Source organism: Myripristis murdjan, chromosome 23 (genome assembly GCF_902150065.1).
Source record: "Myripristis murdjan chromosome 23, fMyrMur1.1, whole genome shotgun sequence".
Classification (NCBI taxonomy): Eukaryota; Metazoa; Chordata; class Actinopteri; order Holocentriformes; family Holocentridae; genus Myripristis; species Myripristis murdjan.
The window spans coordinates 23,011,529-23,023,626 of record NC_044002.1 but is presented as its reverse complement, the minus strand read 5'-3'; positions in this window follow the sequence as shown (position 1 = coordinate 23,023,626).

Below are 12,098 nucleotides of genomic sequence, written 5' to 3'. Positions count from 1 at the left end.
TTCTGATGGAAGCAGCAGGATGAATTCTGATGTTTATAGGGCTATACTATGCTCAGATTCAGCCGAATGCCACTAAACTGATAGGACGGCGCCTCACAGTGCAGATGGACAATGACCCAAAACACTCTGCGAAAGCAACCCAAGGGTTACTGAAAGCAAAGAAGTGGAATATTCTTCAATGGCCAAGTCAGTCCTCAGACCTCAATCCAACTGAGCTGCTTTTCACTTGAAGACCAAACTGAAGGCAGAAAGACCCACAAACCAGCAGCAGCTGAAGGAGCTGCAGTAAAGGCTTGGCAGAGCGTCTCAAGGGAGGAAATTCGGAGTTTGGTGATGTTTCCGTCGGTTTCAGACTTCAGGCAGTCATAGACTGCAAAGAATTTTCCTCCAAATATTGAATATAATCCTTATAGTTATAGTTATGTATGTTATGTGTAGTTTGTCCCATTACTTTTGAGCCTCTGAAAATGGGTTGACAATGTATAAAATTGGCTGTAATTCCTAAAAGGTTAATTCCATATTTTTGTTCAACCCCTTAAATTAAAGCTGAAAGGCTGCACTTCAACTCACTGTGGTGGTGTACAAGGGCAAATACAGTGAATACTGTTTCACTGTCCAAATTCTTATGGACCTAACTGTGTATAAATAGGGAGGACTGTGTCAACTTTGTGTCAACTTTGCTGCCTACACTGCTCAGTTTTCTCACTTCCTCAACTTCACCATGAGAAGATTGTTGTAAAAACTTTTAGAGTTATAAATGTAAGCGCTGCTTCCTGTGGCTCCACCAACCAGCTGCTCACTGTGCTTTTTTTTATTCCTGTTATTTAAAAAATACACGTAGCAGATAAAATGAGAACAAGGCCAAAAGACATGAGTACAGAGAAAGTCAAGACTGCAGTAGAGGTACAAGTACTGTTCCTCTGCTGGTATTTGACTGCAGTAGAAGTAGAAAAGTTCGAAAAGGAGGAGAGAGCACACTGCAAACTACATTCTTTTAAAGGGGCATTTCACTAAACTGAGGTGAGGACCTTGTAGATTCAACTGACACTTGTGGAAAAAGCATGTAATGTGATGGTTGAGTCAACATGGTTCTCAACTCACTGATCATTCCACTTGCTGGTTGCGTCTATATGGTCTTTGTTGCATTGTGAAATATGGAAATGATAAAAATGTAGAATCAACAAAGTAGAGGCAGGTTCCTCGTCTCATCTTTGCTGCCTGAGCTTTTCTTGTGAAAGGTCCCACAGTCTGTCATTGATCATTTGTACTCCGTGATGGATCTGATTTAAAATGTAATGAAGGACAAACTCTAAAGTAAAGAATAATTTAAATTACTGACTTTAAAAAAATACTCAAACTAGTACACAACTACACAGTTACAGCAACCTGAGTAAATGTAATGAATTATTATTAATAATAATAATAATTTTTAACTAATATCATTACTGTTATCATTTCATTATTAATAACAAGTTGTTTTTCTCTTTCTTCCTCTTATGTATCCATCAAGAAACATGTCTCTTGCATCCTAAGATTTGTGTGTGTGTGTGTGTGTGTGTGTGTGTGTGTTTGCATGTCTGTGTGGTTTATTTTATTTTATTTATGTATTTGTACTTTTTCTTTCCCTTTTCTTTGTTACTGTTCATTCTCAGGGTTAACAACTTAATATACCAAAAATGTCAGACTTCTCATTTGTAATAATTCTCTGCAGTATCTGTAAAATGCTCTGAAGTTTGTTCAATAAAAAAAGTAATTAATTATCTCCACCTCTGCAAATGTAATGCAGTACGGCTCTTTAAGGCCTTTAATCAATCAGGGATCTGACAGGGAGCCGGTGTAGGGAGGCCAGCACAGGAATGATGGGATCATGCCTTTTGTTGCAGCAATAAGTCAAGCAGCAGCGTACCGAGCATACCTGCTGGAAACGGTGGAGGGAGCCCAGTGCACTGCAATAATCAAACCAAGAATAGATCAATGCATGAAGATCAGCAGCTAATAGAAATTACTTCATTTAAAAAAAAATATCTTGAGCTGAAACAAACATAACTGAACAACATTTTGGACTTCAAAAATTAGGGTAGCATCTAGGCTTGGGCCAATATATTACCAAATATTGTGATATTTGCCATCCTATTTTTCACAATGTCAAATACTGAACAGCTGTTACGGCATCTTTGGCCTTTTATTTTGAAAGAAAAACATTATGTAAGCACACATGCAGCGCTTTAATACACAGACATGGAGGATTTAGTTTCAAAGAGGAACTGCCAGCTCGTCCGCTTGGCCGTATTTTGCCTTCAAACTTGGAGAAAATGGCGAGCCAAAGGATTGAAATGAAGTCATATGTGGTGGCAACACTTCAGAGTCCATCACCCAGCAGTTTGCTCGACCTGATTCAGTATCAAGGGGCAATATCGTGATATTATATTTAGGATATCGCCCAAGCCTAGTGGCATCAAATTTGACCCCTCAATTCCTGACTGCCTGCTTGTTGTTGAGTTAGTTACTTGAGTTATTCGATTGAGAGTTAGTTTTTTTAGCTTCATTTTCCCGTCTACAATGTTTGAGTTTTCTCCACCTCCACCTCTTTATACCTGCCCTGTTTGCCCCAACCTGGACTCAAGCTTGCAACATTCACTAAGCACTTTTTTAACCTCAGCCCTGTTTTCAGTTTCTGCACTTGAGTGTGGGTAATCATGTGACCGGAAGTGGCTTGATCACTGTGAAACAACAGAAAAAAACCCTCCATGTTAAGGCTGCATCCGTTTTCAACAGTTAACGTGTGAGTTCAGTTCAGTTCAGTTCTTTATTGTCTCTCAAGGGGAAATCTGGTTTGCAGTGCAATGCAACATACAAGGAGCAGTCATGACAATCAAGAAAATGACATCAACAATCACAACCACAATACAATCATGAATAAGATGAGTAAGATCGAGCTGTCCATAGAAATAAATCAATAAAAGGAATTATAACAATACTAATAATTAAGTTTCAGGACCTAATGGAGTGTTTTTAGTCCGTGCACGCAAATTGACTAACTCCGTCAAGGCTCAGTGCAAATTAAGAAAGCTTATTGCACTAGGAATAAAAGAAAATTTAAGCCTATTGCTTCTGACCCTGGGGAACCTATATCGCCACTCAAAAGAAGTGAGCAGTGGGTGGGCAGGGCATGCCAAAATTGACTGCGCCTTCCGCAGGACTTGTGGATTATAGATATCTGACAGTGAAAGCTGTTGTGTGCTGATAATCTTGCTGGCTACCTTGACAATATCTGACAGGTGTTTTTTGTTCTGCACCGTGAGGTTACCATACCAGCCAATAATACTGAACGTTAAAATAGATTCAATAAAAGATTTGTAAAATAAAACCATCAGAGTCTTATCCACATTAAAAGTGTTTAGTCTGCGCAGAAAATAAAGTCTCTTTAAGTCCTTTTTGCAGATTGCAGATGTGTTGAGATCAAAGTTTTAGTTTTTATCTATCACTGTACCCAGGTATTATCTAGTGCTCTACTGTCTCAACATGTGAGCCTTTAATAGTGGTTGGAAAGGTAGAGGGAGAGTTTTTCCTAAAGTCAATGGCCATGTCTTTAGTTTTATGGGACATTTAACTTCAGAAAGAGGTTGTCACACCACTCTACAAACTCTTCCAAGACTGGTCCATGATCGACCTCTCCTTCCTGGAGCAGACTAATAAGGACTGTTTCGTCCGCGAATTTCACAGGATGCCTGTTACTGTGTTTGCTCCTACAATCATTAGTGTAAAGAATATACCATAAAGGAGACAGGACACACCCCTGTGGTGACCCTGTGGATGACAGCCGCTTCTGGGGAAAAAAAAAAAAAAACCCTTAGCCCTGACTACCTGCGGCCAACAAGTTAAAAAATCCAACACCCATTTCACCAGTCCAGCATTAAGATTAAAATCGGACAATAATTTGTTGACTGAAACATATGGCTGGATTGTATTAAAAGCTGACAAAAAATCTAAAAATAAAAGCCTGACGTGTGTTTTTGTACCCTCAAGATGTTTGTAAGTAATTGAACAGAGTGATGGTAGCATCATCTACCCCTCTGGTTCCTCTTTGGTCTCTGTCTTTTTATGAGTAGGTCATCCCTGTTGCATTGATTGGCTCTCCCTCGGGCCTGTTGGACCACTTGTGTCTTGTATCCCCTTTCCTGCAAAACGCTCTGCCATCTCTACAGATATAGATCTCTTTACTGATTAACAAATCCAAAAATGAAATTTCTCTTTTGCTGTATTGTAATATCATTCTTATATTGGTACAGATTGATTTTACATATATGTGAAACTCCAAAAGTTTGGGTTCTATACCTTTAAAACAAAAGAAGACATCATCAGTGTAGTGGCACTAGAAGATTTAATTTTCAAGGAAGGGGTTGCATGTGTTGTGAATGTATTTCTTCTCCCAATGACCAAGGAAAAGACAAGCATAGTTGTGTGCAAAGCAAGCCCCCATAGCTGTTCCCTTGGTCTGTCTAACCAGACTATCCTCAAAGCAGAACACATTATTTTTGAGTGTCCATTCAGTAAGCTGTAAAATAAATTCATTTGGTGCCATACAATCGCTTTGTCTTGATGTTGGATAATACTCAGTAGCCTGAAGGCCTTCAATGTGATCAATGTATATAAACTCTCAACATCCATGGTTGCAAGAAAAGCATCTTTAATATTCAACAAAGCCGATAATTTTGCAAGTACATCTGATGTATCCTGTACAAATGATGGGAGAGTCCTGGCAGCCTGCAACATTCACTAAGCACTTTTTTTCCCCTCAGCTTTACTTTCAGTTTCTGTACTTGAGTGTCGGTAATCATGTAACAGGAAGTGGCTTGAACACTGATAAGCAACAGGAAAAAAAAACTCCATGTTGAGGGTGTGTCAGTTTTCGACAGTTACATCTGAGGAAGTGTCCGCTGAGGTAGGACTTATTTTTACCGTGCATGTACCCTGTTTTACCGTTGTTGTTTGCTGTATGTCTGCATTGTCCTGTACTGTATTGCTGTATGCTGTATTGCTGTACTTTTATGCCCCTGTTTCCACTAACCAAACCTCTTCCTTTACAGCCCCCCTATTAAGGATATAGAAAATATACACATATCTTATTACTCAAATGAATACCAGTCTATAACTTTAAAGTACTGTGCCAACTGAGGACAAGTTATGCCATAGGTTTGAATTGGACACCAAAAACAAGAGGATATTAACATAGATTTGCCGTATAAAAATCTTAAAAGGGTTTGTTGCATTGCCATGAAATTTAGTGACAACACTGTTGGCTAGAGGATGAAACCTGGGAATTTTGGTGAGGAAACCAAACATGCGGATAATAGTTTTATAATATCATATTCCTATAATAACTCTCAGGAAACCTGTTTAAAAAAAAAAAAAAAGCTCATTTGGGCAGTTTTTTTAACATGTGGTTTGATACTTTTATCTAGCTATATCAAAAGAGGAAATATGGGTACATTTTGTACATGTTTGTACGTTTTGTACAACGACTAATTTAGAGGATCTCTTCATGTCTCCTTATGTCTACATGCAAATACAAATACGCGACTTTAAATCCAACACATAGAACCTAAAAATCTCGTAAAATATTGAAATGATTATGACACAATTTACAGTGCTTAAATAAATAACAGTTTATTTAAGCATTCTCTCAAAGAGCAAGCGCCGCGGAATGGATTTTACTGACAGCGCGCTGAAAATGCCGTCGTTTCTGGACGTTAAAAGTGGCTCGACCCGATATTATTGGGCCTGAAAAGTGTATGGGTCTTGTCCCACTAACTTACAATCGCTCCAGCGCACATGCTTTTAAAGAAACTTCCATACCTGCCAACATTTGAGTAGTAAAATCCGGGAGATTTTTGTGGTAGGGAGCAGCAAAAGATGTGCGGGGATATTAGTGCCTGCCGAGCGGGTTAAGATTTACAACACATCCAGGTTTTTAATAATTAGTCAGTAAACTCGGCATTGTCTTGACACAGGCTGGAAAATGTGCACTTTTATTCACACTTAAACATTTCGCCATGTGTTTCAGCTTCTGTTAAACTAACGGAGCTGTGGCGGCTTTCGGTCTCAGCTTTCAAAATAAAACCTTTGTTATTGTGCGTTTCTCATTATTATGAACAAACAGAATTGGGGCTTGTAAATTACGGGACATTCCCGGGAGAAAAGACAAAACGGGAGGGCGGCAGGAGATGAGTCTAAAATACGGGAGAAACCTGGGAAAAACGGGAGTGTTTGGCAGCTATGAACTTCTCATGTCCACTTTTCTTTTTTTTTTTTTTTTTGGGACCCATCATGCCTGTGCCTTATCACTAAACACACACACACACACACACACACACACACACACACACACACACACACAAATTTGTCTAAATGCAACCACTGATATTAAACTCCGTCTAGCTGACATGACTCAGGAAGGACAACAGCTGGCAGTCGCAGATGCACACGGACTGCAGCTGCTGGCCAACTAGCGGAAAAAAACTCCGACCCTGTGTTCCAATACTCATACTACCATACTATTTAGCAGGGAGAAAAAAGAATTAGCATGCATATTTCATACTAAACTACATACTTTGTAAGGACAGCTGCAGCAGGCTACATACTAAAAGTAGGCTAAAAAGTGTAAGTATGCGATCTGGAACGCAGGGCGTGACCGCTGTGCTCGTCCTCAGGCACTTTTTTTTTTTTTTTAATACAACCAGGTGGAGTGACAGCGGGGACGGCCAATCACACATTAGCAGGAAACGGCAGAGCCAATCGATGAGCGATATTAGGTTAGAGGCGGGACTTCTAGCAGAGACCGACTGTTAACCCTTTGTGTACCATAAGCATTGACTAGACACTGACGGACAGCGTTTATATCGGTAGGGACTATACAGTGGTGGCTGGATATTGGTAGGGACGTGTCCCTGCCGTCCTTACCCAATTCTACGCCCCTGTGTGTGTGTGTTTGGAAGGAAAACTATTGCATTACATCTTGAGAATGTAGGAAAAACCTTGCATTATATCATGACTGTAACACTGGGAAGTAAATATGCCTTAGATTGGAAATGGACGTTAGGAAAGAACGTTAATTTATGGATCCTATGCTCCTTAGGAAATATTCTCTTCCAACACCTGGAAAGGAGGGACCCGATGCACTCTCGAGCTCCAATACATTTCAAAGCAAAAATGATTTTTTTTTTTTTTTTTTTTTTTTTTTTGACCAAGAACTGTCTTCTTCGGGGTTTTATTTATCACTTTCCATGTGACCTAATAACTCAGTCTGCAGTAGCCAGCTCACTTGTAAATTAACCAATATCTTAATGTGTAAGCCACAATATATTCATTCTTGTATCTTCTGTATTGATATCTAAGGGGGGAGAGAAGGAAGGAAAGGAGAGGGAAGAAAACAGTAGTCCAGCGGCTATGCGAAAAATCGTGCACTTCACGATACAAGCATGAAATTTGGCACACTGTTAGACCATGCCCTAAGGATCATTTTTGGCTATAGGGCCGTCGCAGATTTGTCCCGTGGTAACTGTGGCAACCATTTTTCAAAATGGCTGCCACCTGTTGTGATTTTACCTGTAACTCAGGTTCTAGACCACCTAGGATCTTGATCGTGGTGGCTAATCCTACATTTTCAAGGATGAGGAATACAGCGGTACTATTTACAACATGCGAACAACTTCCTAACTACATATTTCTGGCATTCAGTTAATTAAATAATAGTAAAAACCATCAAAATATGTATTTCGGTAGAGTATACTGTACATGTTTTCTAAGATGTTGACAGATATGCCATGAAATGCATGTGTGCTATGGCAATGGCCAAAGTGGAACTATACAGCAGTACAGAGACAGGATACCATTTAGCCTAAAGGCATTTTTAATAAAGCCAAAGAGGAAACAAAGTGTGACAACACAAAGTTACGTATGATGACACAGTCCACCACAGTAGCAAAGGGCAGTGCACTGAAGTGCTGCCTCGGCACATTTGCATCTTCCACAACACCCCTTTTTTGCAACCACAGCGGAGGAGGTCGCAACATGCCAGGCTTGCTTCTGGTAGTGTGGTCCAGTGAACTTCCCATCCACCTGACAGAATCAGAATCAACTTTGTTGTCACATGACACATTTTACAGGTGTAAAAAAGTGGGTTAAATTATTCATTCATTCATTCTGTGTCCTTCCTCTTCCACCCCCAGTCACCTGGGGAGGGGAGTTCAGGGACTGCAACCATGGCCTGTCCCCAGCAGTGACCAGCTTGGTAGGCTGTCGTCTTTGTATGTAGTGCTGCTTGTGTTGGGGGGGAGTCCACCAATTGTTCTACCTTTTTGGGTGAACAGCTGCTTCTGTGATTCCTGGCTACTAGCGGTCATTCAGCAATACCACAAATCACTCAAGAGGCTCCATCCAGTCATCTACGGCGTCTGGTGTGGTAGCCCAGGCACAGAAGGCACAAGTCACATCACTCAAGTTCTTCCATGTATCCCATGTCGTCTTCTTACCCCTACCTCCAAATGATGACACAGTGTCAAAATTAGTAAAGGCAAGCAGCATGATGAGTGCTGATTACCTGTTTCTCAGTGGCAAGGGATGTAACACAAGTTGCCGGGAAGGAGAACAGCTCAGCTTTGTTCTCATCAATTTGTAGATACTCTGGCCAGTTTCCAGGAATGGCACTGGATGGCTCAATGTGTCAACAAATTCCCCTCCCTCTCTTGCTGCATGTTTCTGCATGTTTCAGCATTTCTAGTTAACCAGACAATACCCCACAAAATTTCTCATCAAGAGAAAAAAAAAAACTCCCTCTAATTGGCTGGCCTCCAGTCCAAGAAAAATCCAAGTCTCAACAAGAAACTATCATTCCTGAAGAATGACTGTTCCTTGTTCTCGAGGCTCTACATTGCATGACAGACATTAATTACACTTGGGGAGAGAGGGAGAAAACACAATTAGAAAGACAACATGCTGTGTCGCGTTTGTGACGTCACGTCATCACCCTTTCCCTCCATCCAGATTCAAGTCAAGATGCCGGTGTGTTTTGTTCCCGATTATCCACATTCCAGCTGGAATGGCTGTAATTTCTGTCGTTTCCCGTCTGATAAAAGGACTAGGAATCGCTGGCTGCAACTGACCAGTGCGGGTGGTGACGTATATCATTCGCGTCGAGAGCAGCGAAGAGTTGTAGTTCACACAAAACCTAACATTATCAAAATTCTTGGCGCTAAATTGTAGTCTTCTTTGCGTGAAAAATTATCTTTAAATATCACAAACAACATTTGTGAAATCCATGGCACAATTCAAACGCTACAGCAAGCCTCTAAATTTCAAAACTTTGAAAATTCATAACAAATCAACCATATGTGCTACAGCTTTGCAACTTTCATCAAAATGTAGCCCCAATACCGAAGAAACCTTTGTACACTTTACACTTAAACATCAGTTTTTCACTTTTTTTTTTTTTTTTTTTTTTTTTTTTTTTTTTTTACAGTGGTTTGAAATCTGGCTTTCCATGCATTGGCGGCTGCTATCATGTGACTGGCTTAGTCAGTTTGTGAAGCCTCATATGAATTGACATTTGCCAATTAGCTCAGTAAGATAGAGCATTGTCCTTTATACCAGAAACTGTGAGTTCAAGCCCAAACTGATGCAAAATGCACATAAGAATGCCACCTTTCTTTTCATCTTCCTATTCTCCACTTGTTGCTCAGAATTGCCTAAAATTGCCCGGCCCCGACCATTGCTGAGCAGCAGCTATAATTTCTTTTGTTTTTGAGACATTTAAAACGGACCTTACACCACACATTAAAATCATCCACTACCGGTCCATAGTCAGTCTCATTGACTTTTAAAAGGGACACTATAACTGAGTCATCTGCAAACTTAATCACTTGTCTTCCCTCAGGGTGTGACCTGCATTCGTTTGTAAATAATAATAATAATAATAATAATAATAATAATAATAATAATAATAAACAGTAGTGGGGAGAGGACACACCCCTGAGGACTGCCAGTGGGAGGTAAAGGAGCCTCAGATAAAATACCATTAACTTTTACCCTTTGGGATGTAGAGGTTAAAAAGTCAACTAGCCAGGCTATTAGCACTGGGTTGATGTTGTGTGTCTTTAAAAGTCTGTCTGCTAAAATATGAGGTTGTATACAACTAAAAGCTAATGAAAAATCAATAAATAAAAGTCATGCAAATTGCGTAGCCCCTTCTAAGTGGTTGAAAACCATGTTGAGTAGGGTGCCAGAGGCATCCTCCACGCCCCTCCCTGTCCTGTAAGCGAACTGAAGGGGGTCAAGTTGAAATTGTGTTGCTCTCAAAATCTCCTGTTTGACTATTTTTTCGAAGGCTTCCATGGTGAGGGACGTGAGTGCCACTGGTATGTCGTCATTAAGTGACTTAGGTGACTTGTTCTTAGGTACAGGCACAATGACTGACTCTTTCTGGAGATGAGGGACCTTGTGTGACTGGAGTGACTTGTTAAAGATAAAAGCAAGAATGTCAGACAGTGGCTTTGCACAAGTTTTAAGGAGATGGCCGCCAATGCAGAGCACACACTGCGCCTCGGGTCTTTTCTACATGCCCACCATATTCCGGTTCAGGTCAATATTCCAGTTAAGGTAACTGCGCTGCGGCAACTGGAATATTCCGTTTACATGTTACTTGGCATGTTCCCGTGTTTCGGCGTATTCCACTCTCTTACGTAATGCGACAGTCAGCCACGGGGTGCAGCAGTGCGCGTATAGGCGTCTGGTCTGCTGGAAATGCAAAAGAAGAAGTCTTCTTCTGTCGCTATTTCTGTTTTCTCCCATGATATACTCCACAGATATATACTCCATGATATTTAAGTCTTTCATTAGCTGAGGGCAGACTGCAGACTGCAGTCTCCTGGCTCTTGTTGCTTTTCGCCATGCTGTCCGCCATGTCGTTCTCCCCGCTTGCAGTAACCATAGCAACAAAGACGCCCCAGGATTCTTTGTGAATTGAGCATGCGCAGACATAAGTGAATATTCCGCTACGGGGCATTTTCTGATTAAGGGGTTTACATGGCACAATATTTTTGTTAGAACAGGCACATGCCAGGGGTCTGATTTGGAATTTTCTCCAACCAGAATATGACCTTAATCGGGTTCAGTGCGTGTTTACATGACTCGTGCGCAACTGTAATTTTGAGGATATTCTGAATAAAACAGGAATATGGTGTGCATGTAAACGTGCTCATAGCAAATGTGTAGACGTAAATTCAAACGTGGTAAATTATTGTGGCGCATGTGGCTTTTATCAACTATCAAGTCAGTCACTAGAGATGTCAGGGAGATAGGGGTCAGCAAGCATAGCATAGCACAAACTCCATTCACACTGGCCAAGGCCCCATACACACCACACTAATTAGGTTAGATAGGATTTAGATTGGGTTTATTTTATAAATAATTTCCTGTAAACTTGGTTCTCATCTCTGTCTGTGCTTCTGGGATCTCAGTCACATTTTGGCTGGGTTGTATCATTGGGCCACAATAGTAGATGTACAGTAGTAGATGTACATGCTGTAGATGACAACTTCCATATAAACATTAAAAAAAAAAAAAAAAAAACATTACATAGCAGATTTGATGCATTTGACTTGATTATTGTGCATAAAATGTCATAAATCAAATTTTATGGTATTTTGGTGTTTTGGCCATTAAGGGGTTAATATCTAAAAATGCCCTAATCTAAAATCAAATACATTGTACATATCCACTGTAATGTATAAGCATTGTAGAAAGCATATTTGATGCATCTAGATCAAGTATTTTGAATTAAACACGATAAATCTCTATTTTTATGGGATTTTAGTGTTTCGGGCATTAAGGGGTTAATAACTAAAAATGCTCAAGGGATATCACTCGGCACCCTCTTGAATTCTTAAGGGGAGATCCCAAGCTACAAGAATCAGCTGAGAAAAAAACTTTTACCGACGCAACAAGGTCCACCCCCCCGGCTCCCGGACTATTTAATTTTTAAACAAAGGCAGGAACTACCACAGAGTTCGGCATTGACAATGTTGTTATGTTTCCAAATGGTT